The 25377-nt window shown below is 40.4% G+C and overlaps 1 pseudogene; it reads left to right on the top strand.

Annotated features, from left to right (window-relative positions):
• On the top strand, positions 1-25143 carry LOC143661249 (tetraspanin-13 pseudogene; annotated as a pseudogene).
• Positions 25144-25377: the final 234 nt, after the last annotated feature.

Raw genomic sequence — 25377 nt, forward strand, 5'->3', positions numbered from 1 at the left:
ATGAAGGAGGCTAAGGTGAGGCCAACCTGCTTAAGTCAGTTCTGGAGAATCAGAGGGAAGCGGCCAGGTGACAACAGGAAGGGTCTGTTGGAAGAGGGCTGCGCCGAAGGATATTGGCTACCAAAGTCTCTTTTTACTAAACTGTCTGTCCAGGTCAGTCAAGGGATGGCTGGTGACCCAGAGCAGTACCCGCTTCCTTTAAGAGATAATTATGACTTCAGGCCAAAAGGGAGCTAAATGAGAGTCCGATGTGAACTGACTCCACCTAGAACTTGGAGGTCTTTTTCCTCTAATACTGCACTAGAGTGGGCATAGGTGGTAGGATGGTTTGGATATGAACAATCTCCACAGGATTTTCCCCTCAGCATTCAGGTGATGGACATGGGTGCTAGGGAAAAGGGTGTGTCACAAAGCAGATACTAAGAGAGGCAGTGTGGTGTAAGAGTGTGTACTCTGGTGGTATAAGAGTGTGTACTCTGGTGGTGTAAGAGTGCGTAGTCTGAAGAGATAGGGAGGTGGTCTAAAGCCCTTAGCTTCGAGAGGCTGACCACCTGCCATTTCTTGCCGTGTGGCCCTTTCTACAACATGACACCTTGCTTCTTCAAGATCGACAGGAGAGAACAACCCTGTTTCTTGTGTCACATTGGTAGACCAGACCCTCTTTTAAAAGTCTTACCTTTTAAAAGCCCACCCAGGGTAGTTTCCCTTTTGATGAACTCAAAGTCAGTCCATTAGGGATCTTAATTATATTGGTAAAATCCCTCAGCCTTGCCATGTAATGTAATGTAAACATGGAAGTGATACCCATCATAATCCCAGATTTACTCACACCCAAGGAGAGGGGATTATGTAAGGCTTGTAAACCAGGGTGGGACTGTTGGGGGGAGGGGTACTCTAGAATCCCACCTCTCACAAAGTGTTATCAATCAAACTATGTGATCATCTGACTTAGAGTTTAAGAAACAATCTGGGAAAACAAAACAAAACAAAACAATCCGGCTCTTCCAGAGGCCTTATGTATGTGTTTCCTGAGAGGACAGTGACTCATTTCCCATGACTGGGGTTTGCAGAGAAAGTGGTAACTGACTACATCTATGAGGCTGGAGTGTGTCTGGTTAGTGGGAATGCAACTTGAAGATCTTTTTTTTATGAGAGGCTGTGGACAGGGCATGACGCAATGAAAGTTGATCTGTTGAAGATTATTATAGTTTCCCTAAAGTCACTTTAACTGAGAGCACTGGAAGTCTGAAATGTAACTTGGAAGTTATTGCAGTAGGCCAGACCTGAAGAAAATTATTTTTATACCTAGTGAAGAGAGAGGTAAGGTTATATCAAAGAGACATTTTAAAAAATTAAGTTTGTACACACTGGAAATGGATTGGATTTTGAGGGTGTGCAGAAAGGAGAGATGATATAGGATTTGTCTCTAAGGCTATAAAACTAAGGAGTAATGGTGGATATATCAAAATATATTCATTTAATGCACTTTTGGAGGCCCCTTATGTGCAGAACTACTGGCTCTCCATTGGAGAAGCAGGATTGAAAAACATGGAGAAAAGAAATAAGCTTTGCACAGAGGGCAATAAAAGCAAATGATATCCTTTGGAATTTGGAAAATCTCAGTATATTTAAGTGACACTACTATTATTTCTTATTACCATTATTGTTTGCAATGATAAACATCTCCAAAGCAATTTGAACTTGGATTGAAACAAGTATTGATAATGGTAGGACTTATATCACTCTACAAAGAATGCAAATATTCATCTATTTTCTTGGGATGGCTGAATGGCCTTAGAAATCTTCTAGGCTGGTCTGTCACACATGCAGGACTCTATTTTAAGCATCTGGAAGGACAAATGCTTTTAGTGGGTGGACACTCACAATTTTCGGTTTGAACCATTTTGTTATTGGGTGGTACTAATAATATCCCTGACTTGAAAAACTTACTTTTACAGTAGAATATATCCTTATTGAGCATAGCTGCATTAAATTAGAAAGAAGGGTTCTAGGTACTGGTCTTTGGGGGGAAGCCCATCAGAACTCCCTTTCCTGAGAAGACAAAACTAAAATAATAGTTTTAGTCCACCCAAGGATCATAGCTTCTCCAAACCAAGGGACTCTGTTTTCTCTACTAAGGTTTATTCAAGCAAGAACCTCCTTTAGGATGTTGATTTCTTCTCTTTTATCTCTAGTCCATTAAACTTGCTGGACTTTGTGCTGATTTGAAGCTGTTATGCACTCCGGAAAAGACCATGTTCTTTTTTTTTTTTTTTTTTTTTTTTTTTTAGAGAGAGGGAGGAAAGGAAGGAAAGACAGAGAAGGAAGGAAGGGAGGAAGAAAGGGAAACATTTTTAAACATTTTCTTGTTTTATTATATTTTGTTTGTTTGTTTGTTTTTTACATGGGCTGGGGCCGGGAATCGAACCGGGGTCCTCCGGCACGGCAGGCAAGCACTCTTGCCCGCTGAGCCACCGCGGCCCGCCCAAGACCATGTTCTTTTAATCCATTCTTATGGGAGCAAAGCTATTGTGGGTGAACCTTTTGGTTAGGCTATTTCGATTGAGATGTGACCCAGCCTATTCAAAGTGGGTCTTAATCCTTTACTGGAGTCCTTTGTGAAGAGGATTAAAGACAGTAAAAGCCCAGAGAGCTTGGAGAGAGATGCCTCCAGGAGAAACGAACAAGGACCCACAAGAGCTGTGAGAGAAAACCATTGAAACCAGGACAAGAGAAGGACCAGCAGATGCCACGTGCCTTCCCTTGCAACAGAGGAACCATGGATGCCAGCAGCCTTTCCTCAGAGAAGGTATCTTCCCCTTGATGCCTTAATTTGGACATTTTCATGGCCTTAGAACTGTAAATTGGTAACCTAATAAATCCCTATTCAAAAAAGCCAACCCATTTTTGGTCTATTGTGTTCTGGCAACTCTAGCAAACCAAAACAGAATCTCCCTTTCCATTTCCCAATGGCCGCTCTCATGCTCATTTCCTAAAAGTGGGCTACAACATATAGCTTACATTTTTTTAATGATCCTAGTTTGAAAGCTCAGTTCTGTCTTCTTTTTGTCTCTGTCCCTCTCTTCCTCCAGATGAGCTCTACTAGCTCCGACTTAAGGAATACAAACTCATTTTAGATGTCAGTTTGAAATGCAATCTTGCTTTAAAACTGAATATTGTATTAGCTACAGTCTTACCTGAAGTCAATTCAAATTTTGGAATTATTCAGAGAAAACTGCTCTAAAAATACAATGCACCATTTTAGTTTGCAGCTGTTTGAGAGTTGCTGAGTATTTTAGCTTTAATTAATGTCACTAAGGAAGTTAAAATTGAAAAAAAGTCAATTGAAAAATGACAGGGAATAACAATATGGTTATGAAGTATCATTTATTTTAACTATTATGTAGCTGTATTTTGATAAATGTTTATATGGAATAAAATGTGACTTGTACAGTGTGTATCAGAACATCAGTGCAATTTTGGGATTTCCGTAAGGAATTAATTAATGATGACTTGAAGAATGGACAGAAACAAGTATCAATGTACTTTATGACAAATTGGTTAGTGCTAAGTAGTAATAATTATATTCACAACCCTAGCACCTACTAAAATCATAATCTTCTAATGGGGAGGGATCATGTCTTACTTAACTTTGCTTCTCCTACAGAACCCCAAATGCTTATATTTTAAGAATGATTCAAAATGTTATTTGCTGAATCTGTGTTTGTCTTAAAAACCAAGTTTCCTCTCTCCTCAAAGGACATCAACAGGCTTGAGAAAGACATAATGCCTTCTATTCCAGACCTTCCTGGTTGAGCCATAAGGAATCCTAACTCATGTGTTCTTTGCTAAGGGTTAATAAAGTAGTGTTGCTCAGCCTTGACTTTCCAAAGGATGAGAGTGCTAGGTGGGACACGGTGGGAGGCTTTTGGTGTGCTCATAACTGTATGTGTGTGTATGTTAAGAAAAGGTGTTAAAACCAATACAAATAAGTAACTTGTCCAGAGAGCAGGTGTTTCCTAAAACACCTTCCTCTTGCCTTCAGGTGCTTCAGGTGATAATTGATATATTACTAAGCTGCTTAACACTGACAATATATATCCATTGAATTTGAAAAAAATTACAAATGCTTTCCCATGACAATTCCTTATTGAAATCTGAAATAATGGCCTTTGACTGATTCTCCAATCTTATCCCATGCTCTCCTACCCATCACTCATTCTACCACTGCCCCTTCTGCCTCAAAGGTTATTACCGTATATTTTTGCATGACTAGATCCTTATCATCATTCTTATCTGAACTCAGATGTTGCCAGATGTTGCTTTCTCAGGGAGGCATTTTCTGGAAATCTGCAAAAGTAGGGCTTCCCACCTCTACCTGGTCACTTTCAACCCATCATACCTTTTTATGGTCTTTGTGCTACTGGACAAAGGATATGGATTCTTTGCCTGATGTACTCAATAACCAATTTCTGAGACGCTGGTGTTTCAAAGACAAAGTTTATTATTAGTTATATCCTAGCAGCCCCAGATCTGTCTCCCTGAGTTTAGGGGGTGTGCAGGTTTGAAAGGATTATGTGCCCTAGAAAAGCCGTCTTAATCTGATCCATCATGTGCAGGCAGCCTTTTCTTTTAATCTCTATTCAGTACTGTAGGTTGGAAACTTGATTAGATCATCTCTATAGAGACGTGACTCACCCAATTGTGGGTATTAATCTTTGATTAGAGGGTTTGTATTAGTAAGGGTTCTCTAGAGAAACAGAATCAACAGGAAATATTCATAAGTATAAAATTTATAAAAGTGTCTCATGTAACCATGGGAACATGGAGTCCAAAATCTGTAGGGTAGGCTGACACTGACGATTCCGATGGAGGGTCTGGATGAACTCTACATGAGAGGCTCAGCAGCCGAAGCAGGAAGAGAGCCTGCCTCTTCTGAATCCTCCTTCAAAGGCTTCTGGTGATTAGATTAAGCATCTCTCATTGCAGAAGACACTCCCCTTGGCTGATTACAAATGGAATCAGTTGTGGATGCAGTTGACATGATCATGATTAATTCTAAGAAATGTCCTCATAGCAACAGACAGGCCAGCACTTGCTCAACCAGGCAACCAGGTACCACCACTTGGCGAAGTCGGCACATGAAACTGACCATGACAGGATTAATGCCAGGTAATCCGCCTGATTAGTTTACTAGAAACCTTTAAAAGAGGAAGCATTTTGGAGAAAGATTCAGAACTGTGGTAGAGCCACAAGAGAGGACAAAGTCACAGAGAGCCTATGCAGCCAGGGACCTTTGGAGTTGAGGAAGGAAAATGCCGCTGGTGGAGCTTCATGAAACAAGAAGCCTGGAGAGAAAGCTATCAGATGCCACCATGTTCACCATGTGCCTTTCCGGTTGAGAGAGAAATCCTGAACTCATTGGCCTTTCTTAAGTGAAGTTATCCTCTTATCGTGCCTTAATTTGGACATTTTTATAGGCTTGCTTTCATGGGGACATTTTCATGGCCTTCCCCCTTTTAAAAGCCTTTCTGTTTCTGGTATATCGCATTCCGGCAACTAGCAAACTAGAGCAGGAGGCTTCAAGGTTTTTAAGGAGTTTAGCAAGGGGAGATGAGGTCATTTCAAATAGCAAGTTCTAGGCAGGAAAGGAGACAGTGTTACTGTTATCATTTCAATGGGAGAACATAAGCCGAAAGGAGGGGAGGCAGAGCTATCACTTCAGTACGAAAGGTGTAGGCCTAAAGGAAGAGAGACAAGTTATCTTTCAATAGCAGAATCTAGCTGATAGGATTTACAAATGTCGAGGGCTGCAACTAGTTAATGGCTGATTTCAAAGTTTTTGTTAGCATTAGGGCCTGTGCCCTATAAGAAAATGACCAGATAAAGGGAGTAACAGCTCTTACAGTCACAAAAGCACAAGATATGGGCTTTTACACTTATTTTAGATAGTGGGGCAGCTGAATTATAGCTTAGGAATTTCAGGTATTCCCCTCTGTCTACGCCAATATACTAGAAAGCAAAAAGAAATACTGATATAATGATTCAGCAATTAAAATCATTCCTTAAATCCTAATTTCTCGGTTACATTTGGTGCACTTACTCCTACAGAGAATTCTTAATTACTTATTTGCTTATTGGTTTTGAGATGGTCTTCCCTTGACAGATATCCATGAAAGCAGAGACTTTGTTATATTCTCTGCTGAATTTTCAGCATCTAAAATGGTGCCCACAACACAGTAAATGCTCAAATATTTGTAGAAAATAGATGAATGTTGAAATTATGAAATGACTATGTGGCAAGGATTTAGGTGACATATATACACTCCTTTGGATAAGGTCTGGTGTGTAGTAGGCACTCACCAAATGTTAGGTCTCTCTTCAGCCTTATTTTGAGAGAAAGTCAACGCACTCTGTCCAAGTGCTGCTTTAGCCGCATTCAAATTCAGATACCACAAAATCACAAAGTTGGTTAATGCTTTCCTTCCTCTCACTCCCTCTCAATAACATGTCTGTTCATTACCTAACCCTCATACAGCTTGGCTAAGCTTGCACAAAATTGATATATTGCCCATTGACTCCTGCTTATTCTAATCCAGAAAATCACTACCTTAAGAGGCTGATATTTGACAATCACTCCAGGGAGCTCAGTGAATTCCAAAGGTTTGATCTTTTCAATGTCATTAATTTACTTTATCTGACCAGGATGGAAAAGTATGGGACTGATGCAGTCAATTCATTACCATCCTGAATAAAATCTGAGTCAATCTATTTAAGACGAGAAACCCTCGATTCCCCTGGCTGTGCACAATGAGCAAGAAGCACTATTTACCCCTCCTAGTCTGTGTCCTATGGAGCAGAAGGATTTCTGTGCAGGCTTCCTCTTCCCACGTTTGTGTGTGCCAGTCAAAGCCTTTTCCTCTCTTGCTGGCAGGTGGGACTCTGCTGTCTCTACTGCCTGAGGAACAGCATATGTCTGCCCATAGGAAGAGGCTCAGAGCGTCTCCTTTAGCTACTACATGCCTGGAATTGAGACACTGGTCCAAGCTCACTGCCCTCCTCAGTGAGGGAGTAAATCCTTTGTCTCCCTCTGTAGAAACAAAGCATAAGTTCACAGGTTCACCACCCAACATGGTGTCTTAGGTTGGAGTACAAAATCTATAATTCGTTATGGCCTGGTGTAGTAGAGCATCTGAAACTCTGAAACCCACATACAGGCATTGCTCTCGCAGCTCCGATTTCCTCATATAGATTGTCTGTGACAAGGCTGAGGAGTCACGGGGCCACCATGGGCATTCTGAGGTCCAGGAGATGTTAGAACTTGAACTTGCTTGGAAATTAACAGTATTCCTGGTGAGTGAAGGGCAAGGGAGAGAGCTGTCCAGTGCTTCCTTTGACTGAATCTGTGCCTTGTTTTGCACAACATTTGAGTGAGGAGAAGTGGAAGAAGCCTGTGCTGATGGGTGGCTTGGAGATGGGAAAAGGAGCCTCTGCTACGTGGGCCGCAACTGGATGTATTCAAAGGCAGCAGCAGCATTCATTATATGCCTAGGAATAAAACATGCCTGCCAGAAAAGTGAAGCTTTTAGTAACAATTTGAAACCCTCTATCTCCTAGTCCCTCTCTGGCCATTCATTTAAAAACAGAATACATTGAGTCTCTTCTAAGTGCCAGGCCCCAGGGACATACTGGTGAGCAAAATTAATTGTATTCAAATGCAGTTTTGATAATGCAATTTATGTTGGGAATCTGAGTATATCGAGGATAGGCTATTATTTTGGAGCTACAGTTCTCTAATTACAGAAGAACAGACTGTGCACATAATTCTGAAACTCCCCAACTGCACTCTGCGTCTCCTTGTTTTATCTTTTTAACTCCCTCTCTGTTCATCTTATGTATTCAACAAACATGAGCCAGCATTCGCCACGAGCTGGACACCTACAGGTCTGGGGAGATGGACATAAAGAAGGTCTAGTTTCTGCATTCGTGGAGCTGGCAGTCTATTCAGATTATACACGATGGGCAGGCAATGAATTACATCATGATGTGATCAATGCAGTGATAGAGAGATTCCTAAAGCCCACCAGAGGAGAAGTTTTATGTGTGGGAACTGCACACATGCTGTAAAGGTGCATAATCTGTGAAGTTGCATAATGAGCCAGATGAGATAATATCTAACTTGTAGGTTTGTTTAGGGGGTTGAATAAAATATTATGTCTAGAATACTTAACATATGGTAAGCTTTCAAAACTGGCAGTTGTTAGGACGATGACAAATGAGCTGCATTACTCTCATGTTAGCTGAAACTATATTGACTGCCCTAGAACATTAAATTGACATCTAGTTTCTTTCTCTTGTACCCTCCCCACTAAAAATCACAACAGATTCATTTTTCCTTTCCCGCTCTAGATTCCTTGTCTATCAGCTTGCCTAAATTAAAGTCCTAAGGCAGGGTGGGTGGTAAATGGAGCGGGGAGGATGCAGGCAAATGGAAATTAGAATACTGCAATTCTACACACATCTTTGCCTATCAAGAGAAATTGGAAGCCATGTAAGGAAAGTGCCCAGAGAATGTGGACGTTTCTCTTCTACTGCATCTGAGGATAATAAGCTCTGCCAATGGAGTCAAGGCAGGGGCTACCAGGCAGTGAATAGTAAGCCTGGATGTGCAAAACCCTCAGCATATTCACAGTCTTAGAGCATGGAGACAAGGAGTGGGTTTGGAAGAAGAGAGTCCATTTAATATAAGTGCTAAATACAATATATAAAATGATATCGTTTTCCTAGGGATAAACAATCTAGATAGAGCAATGCACTCTGTAGAGAAATTTAGAAATTGCATCTACTTATTAGTGCCTCAAATACTTTGAAAAGTATTTAGGGTAACAATAAACAGCCTGAAAATGAGCAGATACAGCTTCATCTAACTATCTTTTTATTGCATTTAGTATTCTATTTTTGGAAAAAGGTGAGGATGGTTAGGAGGCAGTATTGTAGAACGGTAAAAGACAGAGACAAACTCTCTCACTAGCTACGTGACCTTGAAGTTCTCCAATGATCTGAGCATTAGCTGCTGCTTCTTTAAAATGAGAGCAATAGCAGTTGTCGTGTCACAGGATTTTGTGAGAATTAAATAAGAAAATGCCCTTCATTTAGTGACGGTAAACAGTAAACACTCAGTAAATTTTAGTTATTGCCAAATTATTAGTGAGTGCCTATAATTGTCAAGTAACATCTGCACATAAGGTGAAACATACATTTCCTGAAGGCATAGATGGTAGCTTCTTATAATAATATTCTCTTTCACTTTTCAGTCCTTTTGAGGGTAAGAAAGTTAACTATGGCAATGTTTCTGCATAACTTTTCAGTTCGTAAAACTCTTTGTTTTATTGCCATCGAGGGGTATTCCATGGATTTCCCTTCTACTTCTGCCATAAGTAGCTTGCTTTAAATGCACTAGGTAAGCCCCATTGCTCATTTGAATCTGTCATAAAATCAACACTCCCTCTGCTACTTGAGCAATCTGCCTCAGAGAGCTCCAGCCAACAGCTAGTGCATGCTGCCTGCCAATGTGGGGCTCATCCTGGCACATGCAGGGGAAGGTAAATGCTCTATGACTGTGCCAGGTGTTAGTAGCAGCATGTTGGGTTATATTAGGCAGAGGCATGCTTGGGGCCTGAGCAGGAACTCCCACGCCCTTTGACTTTGCCATACCTCCCAGCCTTCCCAGGTGGTTGGAGTTGTGGGTCAAGACAGAGAGAACTGTTTAGTTTCATTCTTTATACGTTAGTTGGTCTTCCACAGGAGAGAAGCTTCTAGAAGGGGCACTTCAGAAAACAGCCAGAAATTCAGGAGGTAAAGGCTGAATCCTCGTGGATATACTGTGAACTGCTGATCTCTGGGAACTTTGTTGTTGCTACAGCAGATTGGCTCAATCAGATTTGCAGAATGCCCTAGAACTTCCATTTCATCTTTCATCTGTCAATTTGCAGTTGTCCTGCTGCATGTATTAACAGTGCCATCACCTTTTCTTTCACAAGGGCATGGAGTGAACAGGGTCATTAGCTCTAAGGGTTCGCAGAGGAATAGAGCTCTGGCCTGGGCTCAGGTGAAGGGGTGGGGCAGGTGATGAGACGGTGGCACATGGTTAAGCATCGTTTTCCAGCACAGCCTCAGTGACACTTTAATTTGTCTACATGCAGATTCTGAATTGGTATTTTTAACCAAATTGACTTGTCAAGTCATTCAACACATCAGTTGCCTGTAACTTTTTCATTTATTTTCTTGGGTCTCTGAATCAGCCAAATCAGTTGAGTATATTATCACAAGAAAAGGCACAATGGTAACTTTTTATGGAAGTTAAATTGAAAGAACAAAGACCAGAGAGTACAAGCTTCATTTTCTTCATTAGAAATATCTAGGTTTTAATATTAACTTTATATGACTTAATAAGATAATTTTAATAAGGAAATACTTGAGGTAAGATGTGAAAGTTCTCATACTGAGTTGAATAGGGTCCCTCCAAAATTTAGGTCCACCTGGAACCTGTGAGCGAGACTTACTTGGAAAAAGTTTTCACAAATGTAATCAAGTTAAGATGATGTCAAACTGGATTAGGATGGGTCCTAAACCTAATCGACCAGTATCCTTATAAGAAGAGGGAGATATGGGCACAGAGACACAGACCCAGGGAAGAAGGTCATGTGGATGAGACAGAGGCAAAGACTGGAGCTGTGCTGCTGTAGCCAAGGTATGCCAAGCATTGCTGGCAATCACTAGAAGCCAGAAAGGTAGGAGTTACAGATCTAGAACTATCCAGCTGGAAAGCACTGTTGAATCTGTAGGAATAAGAGGTCTTGGAGGACAGGGAGTGTGTGCATGTGTGTGTGTGTGTGTGTGTGTGCATGTGTGTGCATGTGAGAGAGAGAGAGAGAGAGGGAGAGGGAGGGAAAGAGGGAATGAGCCATGGGTCAAATAAGAGAAGAAATAGAAGTCAATAGGGAGATGCACATATTATAAGAAGAAAGTGAGAAGCAAAGCCCTTTTTATTCTGTGGGATGGGACTCAGCTACTGGTTGCCCTGATCCTCAAACCCTCAGTTCCCTCCTTTGCTCCATCCCTATCTCCAAAAGGAAGCTTTGTCCCTTTGCAGTTCTTATTTTTGGAGCTTTCTTATCTTCCATCACCAAGAATGTGACTTTGAAAAGGATTTTAGAGTAATTGCATAAATGCTAATGCCAAAAGGAAGTCCAGAAGTGTAAGAACACTGACCAACACTAGCAACTCTATTATTTCCTTGGGATAATTTTGCTACATGTTCAGGGCTGATGTCAATGCCTACGTGCTAGTAAGGCTGCGAGGCTTGTTTCCAGCTGGCATCCATTCTGCTTGGTTGGTGCCAATGGTATGAATTGTTAAAATATTATAACTATCATTCCTGTCTGTAGTTAAACCCTATAACCTCCCATGTCCCTCCTCCCCCAAATCTAAACAACCACTTCTCAGTATCTTCAGAGCCTCTTTCTAATAATAACAGGGCCTGTCACCTCAGGCAAAGGGGATATATATATATCAAAGGCACTTTCGTGCCCTTAAATAAATTCTTGAAAGTTCAAACTTATTGTTTTGCTGAAAGAATGCAACCTCTGCCAATTTTCTTGGGAAAATAAACTGTTTTTCCCCTTTTCAAAAGTAATCCTTGAAGCTGGAAGGAAATCAAAGCCCTGCCTGTAAACTAATGTTGAAAGTTTATAAGGATAGCATCTATTTTGCAATTAGCTTCTGTACAACTTGTTAAAATTAAAAAGGACTGTGAGCTGACTTCTTCATTATGTGAAGGCAAGGAGGCTAATATTTACCAACTCTTCTTATATGTGTATCTCACCTACCTGGAAACTCTTGAGTAAATTTTTTACTTTTTTTTTTGCATGGGCAGGCACCAGAAATCAAACCCGGATCTCCAGCATGGCAGGCGAGAACTCTGCCTGCTGGGCCACTGTGGCCTGCCCAAAGATCAGGGCAGCATTTAGAATTTTTTTTTTTTTATACATAGGCAGGCACAGGAAATTGAACCTGGGTCTCTGGCATGGCAGGCAAGAACTCTACTGCTGAGCCACCGTGGCCTGCCCCTTGAGTAAATTTTTTCTTAATGCACTTTTGTATCTTTAGTAGCTAATATGAAGCTCTGTACCAAGTTTTACTATAATCCTCAGACCTGTGTGAATGGCCAGATCCATGGAAGTATATTGCAGTCATTTTGTTGTCCCTGCTTGTTGAAACTTCAAAAGGCCATTTGGTTAGGCTGAATAATGGCCCCCAAACATCTCCAGGCCCTCACTCCTGGGAACTGCAAATGCTACTTTGTGGCAAAAGGGAATGTGCAGGTGTGATTAAGTTAAGGATTTTGAGATGGGGAGCTTATCCTGGATTATCCAAGCAGGCCCTAAATGTAATCCCAAGTGTCCTTATTAGAAGGAGATTGACTACAGAAAAGAGGTAGGAGATGTGATGATGGAAGAGAATGATTCAAGGGAGGGGACATGAGCCAAACAAGGACAATGGCCTCCAGAAACTAGAAAATGCAAGGGGACAGATTCTTCCCTGGAGTCCACAGAAGAAAACAGCTCTGCTGACACCTGACTTTAGCCCAGTGAAATCTCTTCAGAACTTCTAACCTCTAGAAAATACGTTGGTCTTATTTTAAGCCCCCGAGTGTGGGGTGATTTGTTATAGCAGCCATAGGAAACAAATACCGGGACTTTTGCCTCTCCCCTTAAAACTTATTTTACTACCAGGGACCGGGAGTTTTGTGAGGGGAAATTAAAGATAAGTGAGTAGACCACTGCCCTGGGGAATGGAGCTTCTGTAGGGAACCACATTCATTTTCTTCTTTAATGTTTTTTTTTCTCTCAGGGTGCTAGGGTTTAGGGTGTTGGGGTTTCCTAGAGAGCTCAAGGATTTATGTCGGATGGGTTCCATCTTGGACTGCGCCACCATTGCTCTTGGAAGGCCAAAAAAGAACCAGACTTGTGTATGGTGCAAAGACAAAATTGAATGGTTTGCTTGGGGAAATCTCACCTCTAACCTCTAGAACATCTAGGAAGACGAAGGCTAAAAACTTGCAAGCATATTAAGAAGTGAAAAAGTCATTTAACAGAGGCACCACTGACAACTAATAGAATCAGAGATGCTGTGTATCTTAGTTTCCCAGAGCAGCTATGACAAATATCAAAATACCACACAATAGGTAGGCTTAACAACAGGAATTTACTGGCTGGTGGTTCTGAAGGCTAGAAGTCTGAAATCAATAGGCCAGCAATGCCATGCTTTCTCTCTGAAGTCTGTTGCATTCTGGTGCTGACGTGTCACAATCCTTTGGGTTTCTTTGTTTGCATCTCTGCTTTCGGTCACATGGCAGTTGTCTGACATCTGTCATGTATGGATAAAGGCCCAGCTCTGCTTAGTTGGGCCACACCTAAATAAGACCTTGGAAAATCTTATCACTCTTTGTCTGATAACACATCTTCAAAGAGTCCCATTTATGATGGGTTCACATCCACAGGAGTGCAGATTAAAAAGAAGAACATGCCTATTGCTGATGTATGTAATCCAGTCCACCATACTGTGTTTGAGTGAGAGCTCTCCGTTGTCCCTCCTGGGTTCACTTTCAGTAGGAACAAAACAAAGAAAACCCAAATAAAACAAAGCACCCAACTCAGTGTTTCACTTTACTCTTTGGACTGTGTTAAATTGCATCCCCCCAAATTCCTGTCTATATTGAAGGACATGACCTTATTTGGAGCTAAGGTCTATGTAGATTTAAGTGGTTAAGGATCTCAAGATGATATGATATTGGCTTTATGGTGGTCCCTAATTCCAATGACTATTGTCCTTTCAAGAAGAGAGGACACAGAGACACAAAGAGACGAAGGCAGAGATGGGAGTGATGCAGCTGCAAGGCAAGTGTTTTGGTTTCCTTTCTGCTCAAGCAAATATCAATGCAATGATTTGGCTTGAACAATGGGAATTTCTTTCTGTTTTTCTTTCTTCCCTTTCTTTTCTTTTGCAGTGTCACCTGCTAGATCTTTCTGGAGAGTGACGTTTCTATAATTTCCATATATACCATTTGAGGGGATTACAGGTGATATTAAAAGTGGGTTCTTGTGGAGTTTATTGTGTGTTTGTGTGTTTTGATACAATCTGAAAATCACTCTTTTAACTGGTGGTTAAGACCATTCATATTTAAAGGGATTATTGATATAGTTGGATTTAAAGCTGCCATGTTTATATCTGTTTTATATTTGTAGCATTTGAACTTTTTTTGTGCAACCCTCCCCCTCCTCTTTTTTCTGCCTTTTCTGGTTTGGAATATTTTATATGATTCCATTTTATCCTCTCTTTTAACATAGCATTTATACTCATTATTGTTTTTTAAACTTTTAAAAGTAGTTTCCCTAAGGTTTGCAATACACTTCGAAGCCACATTCAAATAACACTATATGTCTCATGTATAGTGCAGGTAGTTTATACCCTACAATCTGAAAACCTCTCTCCTCTTCCTTATGATATTGTTGTCATTCATTTCACTTATTCATATGCTTCACTCACCCATCCATCATTATTATTGCTTAAGCAAAGAAGTTATCTTTTAGATCATTAAGAATAAGAAAAATTAGAAAATATTTACTTTCATTTATTCTTTTTTGGATGTTCTTCCCTTCTTTATGTAGATTGATATTTCAGGCCAATTAATTTTTCTCTCTGTCCTGAAAATTGCTTTTAACATCTCTTGCAGGCTAGGTCTGGCAGCAATGAATTCCCTCCATTTTTATCTCAGGAATTTTAAATTTTTATTTCTCCTTCACTTTTTTTTTGTATGCTTATGGTAGGTGTTCTAGTGTGCTATCTGCCGGAATGCAATATAGCAGAAACAGAATGGCTTTTAAACAGGGGAATTTAATAAGTTGCTAGCTTACAGTTCTAAGGTCGAGAAAATGTCCTAATTAAAACAAATCTATAGAAATGTCCAATTTAAGGCATCCAGGGAAAGATTCCTTGATTCAAGAAGGCCAGTGATGTTCAACATTTCTCTCTCAGCTGGAAGGGCACATGGTGAACATGGCGGTGTCTGCTGGCTTTCTTGTAGCTCTAAAAAAGGGACTCTCTCCAAAATGTTTCCTCTTTTAAAGGATTCCAGTAAGCCACTCCACCTTCAATGGGTAGAGACACACTTCCATGGAAATCATCTAATCAGAATTACCACCCCCAATTGGGTGGGTCACATCTCCATGAGAATAATCAAAGTGCTCCCACCCAGCAATATTGAATGAGGATAAAAGGACATGACTTTTCTGGGGCTCACCACAGATTCAAACCAGGACAGTAGGGGTCACATTTCATTATTTTTCCATGTCAGTGTCCCATTATTACAGCATCATTTTATTGAAATTTTTTTTAGGAAGAGGAAGTGCATGGGCTGGGAATTGAACCTGGATCTCCTGCATGGTAGGTGAGAATTCTACCACTGAACTGCCCTTGTACCTCCTCTCCTTGGCTTTTAAAATTTTTTTCTTTTACATTTATTGATTTTTTTGTATGCTATATGGTGGGGGTCACATTTCATTCTTTTTTCATGTGAATATCCCATTATTGCAGCACCATTAGTGAAATTTTTGTTTGTTTGTTTGCTTGTTTTGGGAAGTGCATGGGCTGGGAATTGAACCCGGGTTTCCCATATGGCAGGCGACAATTCTACCACTGAACTACATTTGCACTCCCCCCTCCTTTGCTTTTGAAAGATAATTTTGCTGGATATAGAATTTTCAATTGCTTCTCTGTCTGTCTCATTCTCTTCCTCCTTCCCTCCCTCTCTCTCTCTTTCTCTCTCTCTCTCTGTTTCTTTCTTTCTTCTTTCTTTCTCTCTCTCTCTCCTTCCCCTTCCACATTTTAAATATTTCTTTTCATGCTTGCATGTTTATGATGAGATGTTTTCAATAATTCTTTTTCTATATTTTTTCTCTGTAGGTGAGATATTTTATTCTTATGGCCCCCTTCAAGAGTTTCTCTTTTTAAAGCAATTTTATTGAGATAATATTCACATACAACTTAATCCATTCGAAGTGTGCAATCAATGGCGTACACTATAATTACAGAGTTATGTATTTATCACCATAATCAGTTTTAGAACATTTTCTTAAAAAAAAAAAAAAGACTCCATCCCCCTTAGCAGTCACCTGCCAATCCTTCTATCCTTCCCCAGCCCCACATAACCACTAATCTAATTCTGTCTTTATGGATTTATTTATATTTACAGCTTATACAAATGGAATCATGTCCCACGTACTTTGTTTCTGGTTTCTTTCACTTAGCATAATGTTTATTATTGTCGTTATTTTTAATTAGAGAAGTTATAAATTTGCATAAAAGTCATATAAAGATACAACATACCCATATACCCCCTATTGTTAACACTTTGATGTGGTACCTTTGTTACAATTGATGAAAGAATATTAAAATATTACTGTGAACTATAGTCCATAGTTTGCATTAGGTGTATTTTTCCTATATAATCCCCTCTTATCAACACCTTGTAATAGTGTCAGACAATTATGATAATTCATGAAAGAACACTCTTATATTTGCATTATTATTCACAGGGACCATTCACAAAAGGATTCACTGTGGATACATTCCCATGTTTTATCCTCTAACTTTCCTTCTAGTAACATGCATGAATCAAAACTCCCCCTTTCAACTACATTCACACATATAATTCGGTGCTGTTAATTATACTCACAATGATGTGCTACCATCACCACTATTAAATTCCAAAAATTTACAAGCAACTTAATTAGAAATTCTGCACACTTTAAACATCAGACATGAGCCCCTCATTCTATCACCTTCTAGATTCTAACTCTATGAGTTTGCTTTTTTTAATTAGTTCTTTTTAGTGAGATCATGCAATATTTTTTCTTTTGTGTATGGCTTATCTCAGTCAACATCACGTGTAAGGTGCATCCACATTGTCATGTGCATCAGGACGTCACTCCTTCCCACACTCGCTGATATCCCATTGTAAGTATACATCAGATTCTATTTATCCATTTATCAGTTGAAGGACACTTGGGTTGCTTCCATCTTATGGCAATTGTGAATAAGGCTGATGTGAACATCAGTGTGCAAGTGTCTGTTCAAGTCCCTGCTTTCAGTTCTTCTGGGTATATACCTGGGGTTACTGGATCATGTGGTAATTCTATACTTAGCTTCCTGGGGAACCACCATCTTCCATATCAGCTGCACCATTTTACATTCCCAGCAGAATGAATAAGTGTTCCTATTTCTCCAGCACTTGTAGTTTTCTGTTTTTAATGTTTTCAATAGTGGCCATTCTAGTAGGCCTGAAGTGATAGCTCATTGTGGTTTTGATGTCCATTTCTTTAATGGTTAAGTGATGTTGCATGTTTTCATGTGCTTTTTAGCCATTTATATTTCCTCTTTGGAAAAATGTTTATTCAAGTCTTTTGCCCATTTTTAAATTGGGTTGTTTGTCCTTTTATTGTTGGGTTGTAAGATTTCTTTTTATATTCTGGATATTAAACCCTTATTGGATATGTGATTTCCAAACATTTTCTCCCATTGAATAGGCTGACTTTTCACTTTCTTGACAAACCTTTAAGTACAAAAGTCTTAAATTTTGAGGAAGTCCCATTTATCTATTTTTTCTTTCAATGCTTGTGCCTTGTGTGTAAAAATCTAAGAAACCATTGCCTACCACAAGAGTGTGAAGATGCTTCCCTACACTTATGGTTCTGTCTCTTATATTTAGGTCTTTGATCAATTTTGAGTTAATTTTTGTAGAAGTTTTGAGATAAGGACCCTTCTTTATCCTTTGGATATGAATATCCAGTTCTCCAAGAACCATTTTTTGAAAAGACTATTCTGTCCCAGCTGAGTGGACTTGGAAGCCTTGTCAAATACCAATTTTCCATTGATGTGATGGTCTATTTCTGAACTCTCAATTCAATTCCATTGGTTAATATATCTATCTTTATGCCAGCACCATGCTGTAATTTCTGTCTCAGTACTACCTTTGCTGCATCTCATAGTTCTGACATGTTGTGTTTTGTTTTAATTTATCTTGAGGTATTTAATGATTTCTTCTGAAAAGAGAAATTAACTAAAATTGTGCCTTTTGACCATCATATATTTGTGAGTTTTCCAGGTCTCTACCAATCTTTTGATTTCCAGCTTCATTCTGCTACGGTGAGAGAAAATGCTTTGTGTGATTTAAGTCTTTTTACATTTATTGAGACTTTTTTGTGACCAACTTGATGTCTATCTTGGAGAATGATCCATGAACACTTGAGAAGAATATACACCCTGGTGTTTGGGTTGCAATGTTCTATATATGCATGCTAGGTCTAGTTCATTTATCATATTATTCAGGTTTCTGTTTTCTTTTTGAGCCTCTGCCCAGATCTGTTGATGAGAGTGGTATATTGACGTCTCCAACTATCGTTGTAGAGATGTCTTTCTCCCTTCAGTTTGCCAGTATTTGCTGTGTGCATTTTGGGATCCCCTGGTTATTTGCATAAATATTTATGATTATTATTTATTCTTGGTAGATTGTACCTTTTATTAACAAATTGTGTCCTTCTTCAACTCTTATAACAGATTACATTTCAAGTCTATGTTGTCAATAGTTGTATAGCTGCCTTAGCTCTTTTTTGATTACTGTTTGCATGGAATATCTTTTCCCAGGTGTATTAGGGTTCTCTAGAGAAACAGAATCAACAGGGAAAGCTTGCAAATATAAAATTTATAAAAGTGTCTCATGTGATCACAGGAATGCACAGTCCAAAATCTGCAGGGCAGGCTGTGAAGCTGATGATTCCGATGGAGGGTCTGGACGAACTCCACAGGAGAGGCTCACCAGCCGAAGCAGGAATAGAGCCTGTCCCATCTGAATCCTCCTTAAAAGGCTTCCAGTGATCAGATTAAGCATTACTCATTGCAGAAGACACTCCCCTTTGTCTGATTACAAAGGTAATCAGCTGTGGATGTAGCTGACATGATCATGATTTAATTCTATGAAATGTCCTCATCACAACAGACAGGCCAGCACTTGCCCAAACAGGCAAACAGGTACCACCACTTGGCCAAGTTGACACATGAACCTGACCATGACAGTCCGCTCCTTGTCAACTTGGCAGCTATACATACCACCTTAAACCATACCTAATTTCTAAATAAAAACAATAAAACACACATTTTTTCTTTCACCTAACAATACTCAAATGTCCTGCATATAACTGGAAACACATTAAATCTCTCCAGAATAGGGTGCAAATCTTTGGGTAATATTCATTCTTAAACTTGATACCTTACAACTTACATAGTATGACATGAACAAAACAGCATTACAGTCCTCGTTTCTGTAACTGATCACGTGGTCGAAGCTCATATTTATCACTACCTTCTTCCACTACCCATTCCATGTTCCCTTTACCCTCAGCAAGCACTTCAGCTGGCCGTGGTTCTTTGTCTGGGGGTGGTGGTGACCCAAACCTTCATTCCTGAGATTTCAGAGCCATTGGTAGTCCTGCCTGGATTGGGAGAAGGCCAGCAAGGGGTGGACATGTGGTAGTTACATTCAGTTGTCAACTTGGTCAGGTGAAGTTGCCTAGTTCTGTTGCTGTGGACATAAGCCAATGGTATATGAATCTCATCTGTTGCTGATTACATCTGCAGTCGGCTAGGAGGTGTGCCTGCTGCAGTGAATGAGGTTTGACTTAATTGGCTGGTGCTAAAATGAGAGAACTAAATGTAGCACAGCCCAAGCAGCTCAGCACACCTCATCTCAGCACTTGCAGCTCTGCCCAGGCCTGTGGAGATACAGAAAGAAATCACCCTGGGGAAAGTTTTTGGAACCCAGAGGCCTGGAGAGAAGGCCAGCAGAGATTACCCTGTGCCTTCCACGTAAGAAAGAACCTCAGTTGAAAGTTAGCTGCCTTTCCTCTGAAGAACTAACAAAATAAATCTTCTTTTATTAAAAGCCAATTCATCTCTGGTGTGTTGCATTCCAGCAGCTAGCAAACTAGAACACCAGGCTTTCACTTTAAACCTATCTGTGTCCTTGGGAATAAGGTGAGTTTCTTATAGATGGCATATAGATGGATCATACTTTTTAATCTACTCTGCCAAACTGTGTTTTTTTTTGATTGGGGAGTTTAATCTATTAACATTCAATATTATTACTGTAAAGGCAGTAATTACATCAACCATTTTATCTTTTGTTTTTTATGTCATAATTTATTTTGTCTGTATTTTTGCCTAGTTAGTTACCCTTACTCAAACTCTTTATTTCTACACTCTACTCCAAGTCTCTCTCTCCTGTCTTTTCCTTTCAGCCTGCAGACCTTTAGTATTTAAGGGTAGGTGTTTTGATGAACTATCTTAGTTTCTGTTTTCTGCTTGTTCAAATTTGCTGTTCAAATTATGCCTCTAGTGCGTTTTAGTCTCTTTTACGGTGACTTTCATGCTCTTAAGTTCTGTTATTTTTCTTTGCATGCTTTCGAGTTATTCTTGATGCTCACCCAGTGTCTTCTTAATAGTTTTTATCTCTTTGGCCATATTTTCCTCCATGTCCTTGAATGGATTTGGGATATTTGTTTGAACATCTTTGATTAATTGTTCCAAATTCCGTCTCCTCTGACTTTTTAATTTGTTTCTTTAACTGGGTTGTATCTTGTTGTTCCTTAGTATGGCTTGTAAGTTTTTGCTGATATTTAGGTATCTTATTATCTTAATGATCAGTTTCTCTCTCTTGCTTAGGATTTTATTATTGATTGGCTTTGTATTAAGGCTCTTCTTTGACACTTGTTTCAACTTTTTCTAGAGCTTTAGAATTACCCTTATATAAATGATTAGAGTTTTTCAACTCTTCTTCATCTGATTCTTGCTCTGAGTATGTGGTACAATTTTTGAGATTGCACAGTTGTTTCACCCCTAGAAGCAAGCTCCCTTTCCTTGCCTCTCTCTGCTTTTGCCTGGAGGGTAAATTCTTGGAGGAGAGTCACTCTGTGGAGGACTTTCCAAAGTCAGTACTTACCAGATAAAATAGAGCCAGGGACCCATGAATGAGGGCACAGACCAGTTCCAAAGAGTCCTGGAGGGAGGGTCAGGAAAAATAGCTGAAAGTCTTTTTGTCAACTCCCTGACGCTGTGCTTTCCTGGCCTGCCCAGCAGATGGTACTCTTCAGCAAACCATTCCCCACAGCCTTAGGTGGCTCTGCATCTTTTAACTGCCATCACTTCATTCTGTCTGGGGTGGCATTGAAGCAGAAGGCATTGTGGTCCCTGTCTGGGACAGGCTGAAACATCAGTTCAGAGCCAGAAGCCAGTGATCTAAATTGCCAATCAAAAGCTGTGGGCAGCATTCAGCTCTGCCCTCCACCCCTATTCTGGGGGAGGATGGCCTCTACATCCCTTTCCATTCACAGCAGCCAGCCAGGGAGCAGACTTGAGGTGGCTCACCTTGAGAATGGGGGAGGGTGCTGGCAGCCACTGCAGAGTGAGTTACTCACAGTTCTTCACCCACTTTCTCAGTCTCTTTATCTCACTCTTCCCTGGATCTTGTACAATGCGCCTCTGGCTTCCAGAGCACCAGGACAATTGTTCCAGTTTCCGCCTGTTCACTAGTTATTTTTGAATAAGGAGTGAATTTTGGAGCTCTCTACTCTGCCATCTTCCCTTACATCACTTAAGATTTTCTTTTTACCTTCTGTTTTCTATAGTTTGAATACTATGTGCTTTGATATGGGGTTTTTTGTTTGTTTGTTTTGTTTTGTTTTTGGCATTTTTCTTGCATTTTTTTAAACTTTTTAATTTCCTTGAACTTCATGGTCTGTCTTTCATTAATTTTGTAAAGCTCTAGGTTATTATTACTTTGACTTTTTCTTCTGCCTTGTTCTCCCCTTATTCTAGTCTTCCAATTACACGTCACTACACCTTTTGATATTTCCCACAGTTCATGGATGTTCTGTTCTTTTTTTAATTCCTTTTTCTTTTTGCATTTCAGTTTAGGAAGTTCAGTTTGGGGTCTGTCTTCAAGTTCATCATTTTTTCCCCCAGTTGCTTGTAGTGTAATGAAGAGCTTGTCAAAGGCATTCTTCATTTCTGTTACCTTGTTTTTTATTTCTAACATTTCCTTTTGATTCTTTTTTGGATTTTCCATGTCTCTGCTGGCCTTAACCACATGGCCTTGTATGTTGTCTACTTTTTCCTTTAGAGCCTTTAGCATATTAGTCGTTGTTATTGTAAATTCCTTGTCTGTTAATTCCAATACCTGTACCAGATAAGAGTCTGGTTCCAATGATTGCTTTGTCTGTAAATGTGGAGTTTGCTTTTTCTTGACTTTTGGGATGCTTCATAATTTTCCATTGAAAGCTGGACATGTTGTACTGGTAAGGGGTGTGGAGGTTGATAAGTTTTTAGTATAAGCTTCTGTGTTAATCTGCTAGGAGTTGGGCTGTGCTTAATGTTTGTTGTAGCTATTGGTGTCAAAGGCCTCAAATTCCTCCAGTGACCTTATTTTTGGTTTTGTGGCTTCTTGTTTTAATTCTCCTCAGAGAGACTTTGTCATGAAGCTCTTTCAGCTTTGGTCCATTTTTATTACACTGGAGGGTGTTTGGTGTGGTGGTAGGATGTGGTGGTGGGGTGTTGTGGGGGGTCGGGAGCAATAAATCAGGCCCCAGCAAGGAGAAGGTATCTGGAGTCACACGATCCAGGGCAGAGATTCCCCAAGAGTTAAAAATTGAACAATAATCATTGTTAAGAAACTAAAAGAATGGGATGTATTGTGCAAGAGCTAACAGCATTTTTCTGCTTCTGTAGATAAGCTTGCTTGCTTACAGCTGCAAACCAAGATGTGGCTCTAAAAAGATAATGCCCCTTTCCTGCTTCTGTGGATATGCTTGTGATTTTTGCCTTTATAAGCCCCCCTTGAGAACCTCTTGGGGCTGCTCTCTGAATCTTCCTTCTTGGGGGTTTCTGAGGCCGTCACCAGCCGGCTAATAAAGACTTCAAATTGACTTGCAGAGTTTTTTGAATTGTGTGGTCTCTCTTTTGGTGCACCCCACAACAGTGTGAGAGAGGAGGAGCATTCTACAGGGTTCCAGGTGTTCTGATACTAAGTCTCAGCCTTTTTCTGGACCTGAGTCTCAGGGTTGTGCTTTCACCTAAGTGTTTCTGTTCCTTCTCCAAGGGTGTAGCATCCCCTCCCTTCTACTTACTCCTTCTCCTGGCTGCAGCATTCCCAATTTATTTCCTTGAAGCCCTGCCCCTGTTCATTATATTTTATTCCCCTCTTTAGGTGAGATAGAAAGCCTGGAGTGGAGAGGAATTCTCCTCTCCCTGGTAGGATAAGACTTCATATTGCTCTCAAGGGAAGTCTTTCCTCCTGGAGATTAGGCCGCCTTTGTTATTAAGAATTACCTGGGGTGGCTTCACAATGGTACTCCTCCCTTCTTCCCAGGGTCAAGAGGGAACCATTCTTGGATTTTCACTTGAGAACCTGGTAAGATTCCTGGTGGGAAAGTCCTTGAAAATATGGGTTTTCCTCTGTGATAGTGACCCCTAAGAACTTCTTACTGTCATGCTAGTTCCCACTCAGCCTCCAGAAATTTGTCAAAATTACTAATCAAATAAACCTTCCAACTACTAATGGCATCCAATGGCTTCTACTCCCGATATGTGCTATATCTCTCTGGATGTGTCTGTCATTTCAAATTTAGAGGTGGCTGTTTTCCCTGTAACATCAGTTTTCTCATGGGCCAAAGAAAAGTAATTGCTTTTCAATTTTTCTAGCTTTCTCTTATTATATGGAAGGAAGTGATAATTTGCAGTGTCATCACATATTGGAGCTGAGTTAAAGGTATACCCTGAGACTATGGGAGAAGGGAAATATACCATCTCCTCCCTCAGGAGTCAGCAACTGTGGAGGTTAGGTTGCTCTACAGACCTTAACTTTTCACATTGCTTAGAAAATGGACCAGAGCCCAGACAATTACATTTAATGAGCTGATGGGTGGGTGGGTATCTTTACCCCCATTGCCTACGATGGGGAACCAGAGGAGGCAGCAGCATAAAGAAAATCAGCAAGGGTTGTTTGCTTGTCTCAATCCAAGGACTAAGAAAAGACTACGGAGATTTCTGCAGGGCACAGTACATAATTCTGTTGTTATTTGTAGAAACACAAATCCTTTTGGTTGTCTGATCAAATGCTCCATATTCAAGTTCAAACCCTTCGGGACAAAATAAAATACTCAATGAACACCTTCCTCTTTTAAAAAGGGTGAAAAAAGGGCTGCAGTGGCTGCAGTTTCCAGAGTGGGTCTGAGCTGCTATGGACACTGCTCCCTGCAGCTGCAGCTACTACCATCAGCCTCGGTTTGCCATCTGCACTCCTGCCCAGTCTGGGCCAGGCCTTAAAAGCAAGGACAAGGAGGCTGTCTTTACAGAGGCTTCACGTGTTCCAAGAACTGCCCGTGTGCCCCCAACCTGCTCTACATGTTTTGTCTGTCACTAATTGGCATTGCTGCATGAAGCATTGGCTTTGGACTGATTTTCAGTCTCTGGGCAGTTGGCGGGGTCATTGGGATGGGCATCTTCTTGTTCCTGATTGCATTAGTGGGACTGATTGGAGCTGTGAAACAACACCATTAGGTGTTGCTAACTTTTCTACCTGATTTCTCTCTCACTTCTATTTATTGTTCAGTTTTCTGCATCCTGTGCTTGTTGAGCCCTGAACCAGGAGCAACAGGGTCAGCTTCTTGAAGTTGGGTGGAGCAGTACCACAAGTGCATGAAATGACATCCAGAGAATTTTAAACAGCTCTGGGCTCTAAATGACACCTGTCTGGCTAGCTGTGCTAGGAGTGGTCACCCAGGTTTACCATGTACTCTGTTAATAGGAGAATATGCTGGAGAGGTTTTGAGATTTGTTGGCAGCATGGGTCTCTTCTTCAATTTTACAGAGATCCTGCATATTTGGTTGACCTATAGATACAGAGCCCAGAAAGATCTTCGCACTAATCCCAGTGCATTCCTTTGGGGAAAAAAAGGAAAATCTTTCACGTTCTGATTGTGACAACCTAGGGGTCGGGATGCCTTCCCTTAGGGAAACTTATAGCAGCCTGTGTGACATCCATTCAAACTCCCCTCTCCTAGTCACTGCTGGTGACTAACTCTTGTGGGGACTCTGCCAATCTCATGAGACTCTGAAGAACCATATAAGCTACCTTTCGGGACTCCCACATTGTTTGGTTTTTGTGCTGACTGTTGACTTACATTTCCCAACCAGCCGCCATCTTCTTCT

This window comes from Tamandua tetradactyla, chromosome 17, assembly GCF_023851605.1.
Source record: "Tamandua tetradactyla isolate mTamTet1 chromosome 17, mTamTet1.pri, whole genome shotgun sequence".
NCBI classification, from domain to species: Eukaryota; Metazoa; Chordata; class Mammalia; order Pilosa; family Myrmecophagidae; genus Tamandua; species Tamandua tetradactyla.